The sequence below is a fragment of the Ictidomys tridecemlineatus genome, chromosome 7 (genome assembly GCF_052094955.1).
Source record: "Ictidomys tridecemlineatus isolate mIctTri1 chromosome 7, mIctTri1.hap1, whole genome shotgun sequence".
Classification (NCBI taxonomy): domain Eukaryota; kingdom Metazoa; phylum Chordata; class Mammalia; order Rodentia; family Sciuridae; genus Ictidomys; species Ictidomys tridecemlineatus.
In genome coordinates, this window is record NC_135483.1 from 48105277 (window position 1) to 48117580 (window position 12304).

At 32.9% G+C, this 12304-nt stretch overlaps 1 protein-coding gene and 1 pseudogene across 9 annotated transcripts in view; one reads left to right on the top strand and one right to left on the bottom strand.

The window, feature by feature from the left end:
* Ralyl (RALY RNA binding protein like) overlaps positions 1–12304 on the bottom strand; it is a 622839-nt gene that overhangs the window by 213840 nt on the left and 396695 nt on the right. The window lies entirely within an intron of this gene.
* On the top strand, positions 5002–6131 carry LOC120892836 (proliferating cell nuclear antigen pseudogene; annotated as a pseudogene).

Genomic DNA, 12304 nt, shown 5'->3' on the forward strand with positions numbered 1-12304 from the left:
CAGTATTATTAAGTACACTAACCATGCAGTAAGTAGGTCCCCAGATAATCCACGTAACTGAAACTTCATACCCTTTGACCAGCATCTAATTTTCCCCACCTCTTAGCCCCTGTCAACTACCATTCTGCTCTGTTTCTATGAGACACTTTAATATGGACACTTTTAGATTCCTTATATAAGTGAAATCTCACAGCATTTGTCTTTCTGTGTCTGGCTAATTTAACTTAGCATCACATCCTCTAGGTTCATCCATGTTCTTGTAAATGAAAGAATTTCATTTTATTTTTATTCTATTTTTAAAGCTAAAATTATTACTCTGTAGATACTGTGTGTACGTGTGTGTAAATACATGTTTTCTATGTATGTAAATATTTATATACATTATTATGTGTATTTATTATCTTCTTTATTCATTCATCTGGTGATGAACACAGGTCTATTCATAAATTTGCCAATGCAAATAATACTGCAATTAACATCATGTGAATAGTCTCTGCATACTGATTTCATTTCCTTTGTGGTGTTTACCCAGTTGTGGGATTGGTAAATCTATATGGTCCTATTTTTAGAGTTTTAGGGAACCTCAATACTGTTTACTATATTGGGCACAAGAATTTACATTCCTTCCAATAGTCTAAGAGGGTTTCCTTTTCTCACCATATTCACCAATGCTTGTTCTCTTTTGTATTTTTTATAATATCCATTATAAAATGTATAAGGAAATTTTTATTGTGTTTTAATTTGCATTTCCATGATAGTTAGCTATTTTTCACATTTTTTTCACATACGTTTTGGCCATTGCATGTTTTCTTTTGAGAAATGTGTTTTCAGATCCTTCACTCATTTTTAAATTGTCTTTTTTTTGGTTGCTATTGAGTTGTTTGAGATCCTTATATATTTCAGATATTAACCCATTATCAGATTTATGGTTTGCAAATATTTTCCCCCAATCTATAGGTATCTTTTCATTGTGCTGTTTCCTAGGCTCTATTGAAGCTTTTTAGTTTGAGGCAATCCCATTTTCTATTTTTGCTTTTTCTGCCTATGCTCTTAGGGTCATTTCCAGAAAATCATTGCCCAGATCAATGTCACACAGCTTTCCCCTATATTTTTTGTTTTAGGCTTTACAGTTAAGACTTTAATCCATTTTGAGTTGATTTTTGCATATGGAGTCAGATGGGGTCCAATTTCTTTCTCCTGGGTGTAGATACTGGGTTTTCCCAGCAACAATTATTGAAGACTATTTTTTCTTTCTGTGTTCTTGGCATACTTTAATTGGTCATAAATGTGTAGTTTAATTCTGGATTCTCTATTATGAATGTTCCTTTTTGTCTATAGTTTATTTTTTATTAGAATACTCTTGTATTTTGATTAATATAACTTTTTTGTTATATTTTGAAATAATTTTATCACTGGACACTTATTTTTATTTTGTTACCTTTTTAGATGACATATTCCAGGTCTCTTCAAAAATAAATACTATACCAACAAGTGATACTTACTTAAAAACAAATGCAAGGTTTATCCATAATTGTTCTATATTACAAACATGCATTCTAAAGTTAAATAAAATTGAAAACAAAAAGTCTCAGGAACAGCTATGTATCTCAGTGAGTCAATGGCAATTTGGGGTGTGGTTAAAAAATGAAATACCCTGAGTGCTCATTAATCCATCTAATGCTTTTTCTTTTCTTTATCCCAGTAAAAGTATAATTAACTAATATGAGTTTATTATCATTCTCATATTTTCCCCATATGTCAAGAGCTTAAAAGAAATGAACAGAGCAAAAAGGTATCAAAAATGAGAAATGAAAATGAATATCAAAGAATCTCTGTTGCTGGATAACATGAGTATTTCAATTTGTTTTAGTGACACAAGTGTCCTTAAGTTGCAGTGGGAAAGTTAAAGAATACCTAAAACAATAAATATCACAGAATTTGCAGAAAATAAAAGAAGTTTAAAAACACTTGGTGTAGAACATTTCTTAGAAACCTAAAAGAGAAAATGTCCTACTAGTGAGATATTTAGGTTCAATGATTTTGCTGATTATGCACATATTTTTGCATCATTGCATACTCTGCATCTCACGTCTTTACTGCATATAATGAAGGTATTTGTTAATATGAAGCTGTGAGTTATTTAAAAACCTTATATTTCATGATTTTCAAAGCATGAGGCTTTAAAATATATTTAGAAATCCATTTGGAATAAAGCTCATTTCCATCAATAAATAAGTTAATGCAATCATTTTAGTGAATTAATTATTGTTGTTTTCACTCAAGTATTTTTTCCATTGGTGGTGCTTTCTATTATGAGTGTCCTCAGCACATATCTATGACATTCAGCAGAGGAGAGGACACTGGGAAGTGTGAGGCATGAAATGTAACTTCCTTGAGAGCACAGATATTCTTTTTCCTAATTCCTCCCATATACTGGATATTCAGTGAGTGCTCCACAAGTATAAAATAAATCAACAATCTGATCTTCCCAACACAGTGTCATGTATTCAGTAGATGACAATTATCACTGTTAAATCTTATATGCACTATTGCTACTTCAACCTCAGCTTTCTGTAGGAAACGTGAAAATAAAAGGCTTAATTTAAGAAAAGATTCTGATGAAATAGATTGAAATAATTTTCCTCATCTCCTTTTAAATTCTATTTAAATCCTACACCTGTTATTTGGGTTTAAAAATTCTATACTGTGCAGGGCACAGGAGGTTATTTGCATAGGAAATACTTCAAAAAGCTGACAATTTAGCCATGGTAATCAAGAGTTGTTCAGTCTCATATAGTCTGTTAGAAAAAAGTGGGAACAGCAAGGTGTTTTTGTGTAACTTAAGATGTAGGTGGGATTTGAAATTTAGAACTAATGATTTTTTTTCAGTCTGCTGGTAATTTCAAAGAAAAGTAATATCACTTGACTTCCCTCTGAAGCATGCATCCTGAAAAATCTATAGTTCCAGCAATCCAAGGAAGTCCAACTTCCTATAAATGAAGAAATAGAAAGTGATTTTACTTTTCACTTTTGCTATACGTGTTTATTTCTTGAAAAATGCTGTCTGAAGTGGGTAAAGGGAAAGTAGTTCAGGCTAATAATTTAGACTAAAAGTACATGCGTCGAAGTTACATTGAAAATGTCATAAAGAGTCATCTTATGTTGGAGCCAGGTTAGCCATTGCTCTAAGAAGTTTTCCTTAAAAACAACTTTAACTGAGAAAATAGCTGAGGTAATTGCATTTTTTATTTTCTTTTATTGCACAAAATATCAATAAATACTGCTGGTCTTAAGCATTTTCTATTCAGAAGCAATTTTTATTCTTTTCTATTTCTAGGTTTATCACCACTTTAAATTGTTAGAAAGATTATGTTATAGGCACACTTTTCTGATTCAAAAAGTCTGTGAAAAACACATTTTGCGGTGGTCATTAAGAAATAGGCAAATTATTTTATTCTTGATATTATAGCATACAATTTCTTATCCTCCTTTATCATGCTTTCTTTTCTTTCTTTTTAAGATCATAAGTACCTTGTTTACTAGGTTTAACTGTTTATATAATCTCCAATCTATAATTAATGCTTTCTGAAAACAATGATGCTATTAATAATGTATTTTACAAATATAACAATTTTAACTGTTTATTAGTCTATTTAATCCAGGACAAGCCAAGATCATATTTTATTTTATACAGGGTATTGACAACTGGTGATAAACAAGGTAAACCTTGGAGCCTTAATACAAATGGCTCTGATGGAGTCTGCTTCTTTATTCCTTTTAACCCTTATTTCTTCCTTGATATGTGATAATGTGTTATACTTACCCATGTATATGTAATCACAATTAAGGAACTGAAATCATTTTGAGAAGCTATGACATCTGCATTCCCTCCTGTGTTCCCCCATAACTCTGAGCACAGAAGTTCCTCAATAGTTATTTTCTTGTGGCATAATGATTGCATGACTAGCTATTATTTCAGCTTCTTGGAATCCATAATGTTTGTTTTAGGATTTTGGGGGGAACATTAAGTGTCATCTATTAAGCATAATTACATTGAATCTTGAAATCATGGGAACAGATTAGTTGACTCACTTGATTAAATGCTATTTGGGACACAGGGCCTGGGAGTATACTGGGAGTGTTAGGACATGGTTTGTATTACAACATCCTCATAAAAAATCCATTAAAAATGGTATGCCTACAATCAAGCTCTGTACATTTTCATGCAAGCCACAAACTAAAACCTATTTCTACCATATGGACATTTATAAAATCACTTGGAGGAAGGAATGACCTACGCTTCTAATACACTCATAGTACAAGCAACCCAAATTTACTATCTGTGTGTCTTCATCTGTGATTCCTAGACTTTAAAATTTCTTGCATTGGAAAAATTCCAAAGGAGAAAATGTTCTTTCAAGTAAAGAATTTGAAAAGAGTATCTCTTAATATCATCATGTCCCAAAGACATACTTTAAAAAAGTAATTAAAACACAGAATAATGAGGGATTCCACATAGTAGCCAAAAAGTTGGCTTTTTGGAGGAAAACTGATGTTTGAATTTTATAGTATTAATATTTGAGGCATGAATAGAATCCAATATTTGTTTCCTAAGTCAAATGTCAATTTATAAATTTTAGTCTGTAATTTGGTTTTGAAAATATTACCAAAGTTTGGGTAGTAATTTTTATTTATTTTAGTTGTAGATGAACGCAATACCTTTATTTTATTTATTTATTTTTATGTGGTTCTGAGGATGGAACCCAGTGCTTCACACCTGCTAGGCAAGGACTCTACCAATGAGCCACAGCCACAGCCATGGGTGGTACTTTTTAAAGCAAATTATAAATGAATATTTGGCAAATCATACATAATCCATTCTATTCCCCTACTTGAGAGTCTTTGGTAAGCCTCTATTAAAACAAATTGTTGTGCTTACTTCAGCAGCACATATACTCTAAAATTGGAATGAGACAGAATTAGCATGGCCCCCATGAAAGGATGATATCATCCTTGAATGAGTTTTGCTGGGACATCAACTCTGGCAAACCCAAAGAGTGTGGACTTGTCCCATGAATCCTCAGTGCAGCTTCCTCTGCACTCTGAGGGCTTCCACAGGTACCACTGCATGCGACTGCCACCTGGCCATGGATGTAACCTTACCAGCATGTCTACAATAGTAAAATGTGCTAGCAAATGAAGTCATTATTCCGTTAGTGCTGAAGATAATGTGTACACCCTGGCGCTAGTATTTGAAGGACCAAATCAAGAGAAAGTTTCAGAGTATGAAATGAAGTTAATAGATTTAGATGTTGAACAACTTGGAATTCTAAAACAAGAGTACAGCTGTGTGTTAAAGATGCCTTCTGAGGCCGAATGTTTTCTTTGATATGAGGATGCTGACTCATAATGGTGATGGGGGTGGGGAGCATGGGAGGAATGGAGGAACTTTAGTTAGGGAAAATGGGAGGGAGGGGAAAGAGGGGGCAAGGGGGCAAGAATGGTGGTGGAATGAGTTAGACATCGTTACCCTAAGTACATGTATAAGACACGAATGGTGTGAAAATACTTTGTGTACAATCAGTGACTTGAAAACTTGTGCTTTATACGTGTAATATGAAATGAATTCTGCCATCATGTATAAAAAATTAGAATAAATTCAAAAGAATAAAGATGGTGCTCCTATGAGAAAGGGTATAAGCATGACAGAAAATTCCAATCATCTTGCACAGAAAGAATAAAATCTTAGGAAGAAAAAAAAAAGATGCCTTCTGATGAATATGTACATATATGCCAAGACCTTAGTCACAATGGAGATGTTGTTGTAATACCCTGTGCAGAAGAATGGAGTGAAATTTTCTGCAAATGGAGAACTTGAAAATGGAAACATTAAGTTGTCACAAAAAAGTAATGCTGATAAAGAGGAAGAAGCTGTTCTCACAGAGAAGAACAAGCCAGTTCAGATAACTTTTGCACTAAGATACCTCAACTTCTTTACAAAAGCCAGTCCATTCTCTCTTGGAATAATACTCAGTATGCCTGCAGATGTACCCCTGTTATATAAAATTGTTGACATGGGACATTTAAAGTACTATCTGGTTCTCAAGATCTAGAATGAAGAAGGATCTTAGGTATTATTAAATTCTGAGGAAATAAAACTAAGCACTGCAAACTGCTTCTGAGATGCCATTATGAACTGAAAGTCTTTATTGCCATATAAATATGTACATATAGATAGGTACATATCTATATATGCAGATAATGTTTTCTGTAAATAACCTATTTTTTCTCTTAATTTTCTGTACTTTTAAGAATAAAATCCAAAGTCAAATCTGTCCTTGTTAACCTAGAAATACTTCTGCTTTACTAAGAAAACAAATTATTTAAAAACTTTAGGGAAAACCAATATTGAAATTGGTTACATTTAATATAAATTTTTAAAAAAATAAATTCCTCAAAATAATCTCTAAAGTGATCTAAATTATCCAAAGTTACATTTAATTAAAAATTTTAATAAGCATATCTAAGAAGTTTCATGGAAACAAATTGTTATGTTAAATTAAGATAAATTTTAAGAATAAATTTCTCAAATCATTTGAAATTGGCAAAAAATAAATTTTGTTTGTAAGGTTTTATATTTTAAAAACCCTTCATTGTTACAATTTAACCAAACATTTATATTGTTAAGAGCTCAAACTTACTAAACAGTAAGTAGCACTAAATTTTATGTCTTCCTTATTTTTTTTACACCTGAAACATTGGTATATATGATCTTTTAATAAAATTTTAAGTAAAATTAAGTAAGACTAAATGGAAGAAACCAATTTAAATCAAACTGTGTTTATTTTGTAGAAAATTTTCTACAATATTCTACAGTCTTAGATTTTGTGAATAACATAGTAAACAATCACTGAGCACACTAACAGGCAAATAGGGGTCATATTTTTAAACACAAATTTATTGAGTATGCTGTACCTGTTAAAAATATTAGAAATAAAAGATGAATTGTCTTGGCTGCAAGAATTAAACAGCCTTGATGAAATAATGATCATAAGAATTATCTTTGAATTACTTATAAGAATATTTGGTAATCATCCAGATTGTATTTGATTTGGCCTGTGGAAGAAGTAGGAAGACCCAGAGAGAGCAGGTGTGATATTTGGAGTGTGGTTGGAGATGGGGTAGAATTGAAACATATGCAGTAGGGAAGGAAACAGAAAATTCAGGCTCTAAATCCAGTATTCCATTGGAACCCATAAATCCAGAAAATCCCCTCTTCTCTGTTGACCTCAGTTTGACCATAGGAAAAATTAATGATTCAAACCCTTAAACATTTAAGTTCTTTTTCAGTTCTCAAAATTCTACAACTTTTTTTTCGATACCTTAGTGAACTTGGTAAAACAAGGTCTATGCAATATCATCCAGCAGAATTACATGAACACATTTCCAGAAAGCAGAATCTTTTGGTGTGAATATACTATGAAAGTTCTCACACATTTTTTATATTCATCACTTTGAGAAAGATGAGATCTCTGACATTTCTCTCTCCTGAAGTCCCTTTTGAAATGACAGTCATTGGAAGTTGTTAATTGATGTCCAAACGCTGTGTTCAAAATAAGTTGAACATCAGTCAGAAAGAATTATAAATAAATACCTAAATGGGAAAATTATTAAGAACAAACAAACAGAAGAGCTTTGGAGTCCTCCAGGCACATTTTAGAGGAAAGATATTAGAATTGATCTTGGGCAGAAAGTTCATGATTGGGATCCCACAATCAGGAAGAAATCAGGGCAAGAGTTGGAAGAAAATGGGATTTAAAAAAAATTCTTTTAAATATTTTTTTTTTTTAGAAAGAGTGAGAGAGGGAGGGAGGGAGGGAGGGAGAGAGAGAGAGAGAGAGAGAGAGAGAGAATTTTAATATTTATTTTTTATAGTTATTGGCGGACACAACATCTTTGTTTGTATGTGGTGCTGAGGATCGAACCCGGGCCGCACGCATGCCAGGCAAGCGTGCTACCACTTGAGCCACATCCCCAGCCCCTCTTTTAAATATTTTTAAAAACAGTAAAAAGTCAGAGAAGATGACCTAATGTTAAAAAGTTATTAAACTCTTCTGTGAAAGACAGGCTCTCAAGAATTTTGATGTCAAATAAGAAAGAATCAGAGTTAGTCACCTTGGGGTGTTTTGAGATAGATTAAGGACGATGAACATAAAGACAGTGAAAGACTAAGAATCAGTTTTAATGAATATGTTTAGTTTGCAAACTGCTCTCTATATGGAGATACATTAAAGAGTGAGATATTTCATGTTTAATGAATATATTTTATTTTATTTATTTATTTTAAAAATATTTTTTAGTTATAAATGGACACAATTCCTTTATTTATTTATCTTCATGTGGTGCTGAAGATTGAACCCAGGACCTCACACATACTGAGTGCTCTACCACTGAGCCACATCCCCACCCTGTGTTTAATGAAAGTTAAATAAAATTATGCTTGTCTAACAAGTACATAATTTTTTTGAGAATTTATCATTTATTCATCTACGTAATGAAATCAGCATAAAAGTTAGGCACATCTCCTTCGCTGATGATAGAAACAGACCCTTCCCATAAAGGGCTGGAATTGACATATAAATTGACTTATTATACATTAAGCTAAAATAAGTCCTTGACATTTTCTGTGGACAGACATGATGAGTAGTAGGCTCAGAAGCCCATGGGTGTTCCAACATGGAAAGTCCGAGTGGCCTTGCCCAAGCACAAAAACTACACATGATCAACTATAGTGTCAACATTGAGTGAAAGAGGAAAACATGCTGGTTTATCTACCTTTGGTTTTAAATGGATAGTCATAGTGGACGTGGTGAGATTGGACAGAAAAGGGATGGTGTGACAAAACCCACACCAGACTTAAAGTTCTGCCTTCAAAACCCAGTTTTCTATACCACACTAGAACATTTCCAAGCGTAGGACCAAATTTGAATTTTCTTTGTGTCTCTTGCAAATAGCTTGATATCATAACATAATAAGCCTCAATAATCATTGAATGAATAAATAAAAATGAATGGATGAATGTGATATTGAATAAGTCACTTAACTTCCGTCAGCTTTCCTGCCAAATCAATTTCATTTATCAGTGAATTTCTCTGGCTTTTTTAAAATAGATTTTGCAACATCTTATTTATAACTTCATTTACTTTTTTTATGTAGTGCTATGGGTAGAACCCAGTACCTCATACATGCTAGGCAAGTGCACTATCACTGAGCCACAATCCCAGCCCTCTCTCTCTTTTTTATTTAAAGAAAAAAATTATATATATATACCACTGAGCTACAGCCCAAGCCCCTCTCTCTGACTTTTGATTACCTACATTTTTATTTCTTTATGTTGTTTGGTTTTGTTAGTTTTTAATATACTACCCTGTTATATAGGATCATTTCTGATCTTGAAATACACCAGTATTTTTTCATTCCACTACCAGTCAGGTTCTAGTATCAGTCATCATAAGTAAAATTACTTTGTCATCTTTAAGTTTTCTGTCACGTCCACTTACCAAGATGTGTCTGTAACTGCGTCTTAGCAATCTGCTTGTCTAATCGCTCTTCACTGTAATTACCCAAATATAGTCACTCTATAAGTGACCTTGCTATCTTAACAAACTGACCCTAAGTGTTTTCTTTGCCCAACATTTAAATTTCCACCTACGTACATTATTCTGTAAACAATGGATCAATTTTCAAATAACAGTTTTTATTCTGGCTCTTCTCTCTGTTTTAAATGATCTCTCTCCATACACATATACAGACACACCCAAGTTTTTCCCCTTGAAGACCTTTACATAAAAACTCCATAAATACTTCCTTCTTTAACTCTGTTCACTGGCTTAATTTATTTATAGGCTCAATTTGTTGCTCTCCCTGGGCCCTTACCATAATGTTAATTACTGTGCCAATGTGAGGTAAAGGACAATACGTGATATGGTCTTAATCATATTTGAATTCCTTAAACCTACCATAGTGACTATTCAGTAAGCATTTGTGGTTATCATATATAGAGAATTTACCCTGGTGATGGCTTGACAATTTTTTATTTTTTTACTTTGCAATGGTGCAAAGTGATGTGCATTCAGTTACTGTATGCTGGATTACAATTCTGATCTCCCAGGCTAGGGAAATGTAATACAGTATTCTCTGATGATGCTGGTAGCAGAAGTAATCCACAGTTCCTATTCAGCCACATGATCATGAGGGAAAACAACTGATATTCCACAGTGTACTGTGTTGCCAGCTTGTTTAATATCATGTTTTGTATTTTTGCATTCAATTGAGTCTATAAAATGCCCATCTATGTGTTTATAGATATTCCCTATTTTATTATAAAATAGGTTTTGTGTTAGATGACTTTTTCCCAACTGTAAGCTAATGTAACTGTTCTGAGCACATTTATGGTAAGCTATATTGGGCTATGATGTTTGGTAGGTATACTGAGTGCATTCTGACTTATGAAATTTTCAATTTGATAAATTTATTAGGTTGTGACTCTATCACACATTGAAGAACATTTATATCTTGTCCTGCACAGAGCTCTGTGAAAGCCAGTGGTAGTAATCTATAAAATAATCTCCTGATAGTATCATGTTTGTTTGTTTTTTTCATCCAAAGAGGTAGGTGGTAGGGAAAGGGGACACAGAGACTACAAATACTTACAAATAACTTACATTTAAAACTTGAGAAAGCATAGGAAAGGGTTAGTTCCATGTTTGCAGAATATATAAATTAATAAACTTTAAGCACAATCAACTTGCCATTTCCTTTTTAAATATTTATTCTTAAGTTTTAGGTGGACACAATATCTTTATTTTACATTTATGTGGTGCTGAGGATCAAACCCAGTGCCTTGTGCATGGTAGGTGAGCACTATACCACTGAGCCACAACCCCAGCCCAACTTGCCATTTCTGTTAGCTTTGTAATTCCTTTATTTTTTGTCTTTTAGATTTGGGAGTAGAGAGCTAGAGGAGAGCACAGGAAGGCAAGGTGGCAAAGAAAAGTTTTTTATTTGATCTCAGATAAATGCTTGCAGAGCTGTGCTTCAGAATTCTCAGTACTTGCTACAGATGACTGTCACCTGGAAAGATTTTTTAAAAATACTTAGAGTTGGCACCATCCCCCCAAATTCTTATTCATTTGATTTTGGATGGTACAAAGATTTTTTTTCAACTCTTCAAATGATACAAATATGAGGCCAGAATGAATTGCTCTGCATCATTTTTAATAACTTTCCACCCGACTCTGTCTCTCAAAATGCTTGCCTTCCCATAGAACACTATTCATAGTGTTAAAGTATTTTTCTGTGTGTATTTGTGTGTATTGTACATTTGTTGGTATAGTGTGCATAATAAGCAAGCCCATGTATATGTGTGTGTGTGTGTGTGTGTGTGTATATATATATATATATATAAAATATATAATGTATTCACACAAATGGGTATAAAAGTTCTTTTTTGATGATGCAACTTTACTACTGTCTTCTCAGAAATAAGCAATATAGGTTATCAAAGTCAAGAGAGAGAAAAACAGCCAAGTATTTCATATCAATTCAAAAATATGTTGTGGTAGCTGGATATGAGTGTCAGAGGCAGTTCTTGATATAAGAAGAGAGCCAACTATGTTTGGCAGAATCAAAGTTCTATTATCTCTGTTTTCCTGAAAATACACATAAAGATCCAAATGTCTGTCCATGCATGTGCTAAGAGGGTGACTGCTGGTTCTCACTGTACTAAGACCAAGCACATCTATATTCCAGAAAATACTAGATGAAGCCAAAATTGGTCCAGTATTGCTTTTCATTCATTGTTGCCAGATGGTTCCTTTCAGCATGATCTCTCATTTGAGGATAGAGCTGAAAAATAGCTTAAATCAGATGGCTTAGTCAAGACCTGTGGTTTTCCTTATTTTTTATTGTGGAAAGTTTTATATGCAAAAGCTAAAAGATAAGTATATTGATTACCATCTATCCATCACCCAGCTTAAAGAACCATCAGCTCAGCACAATCTTGTTTCTTCTGTTATCCAAAGCCAAATTATTTTGAACCAAATCCCAGACCCAGTTTTGTGTTTTCTTAAAGTGTCTCCTCATGTACACTTAAGATTAAAATTTCTTTGCTCAAGCAAAAATCATAATACTATCATCATGTCTCAAAGCATTAATAATTATCTTAAAATCATTAAAAATACAGTTGGTAGTCAAATTTCCTTGGTTGTTTTGAAAATGATTTTCTTTTTTTTTAAATTTATTT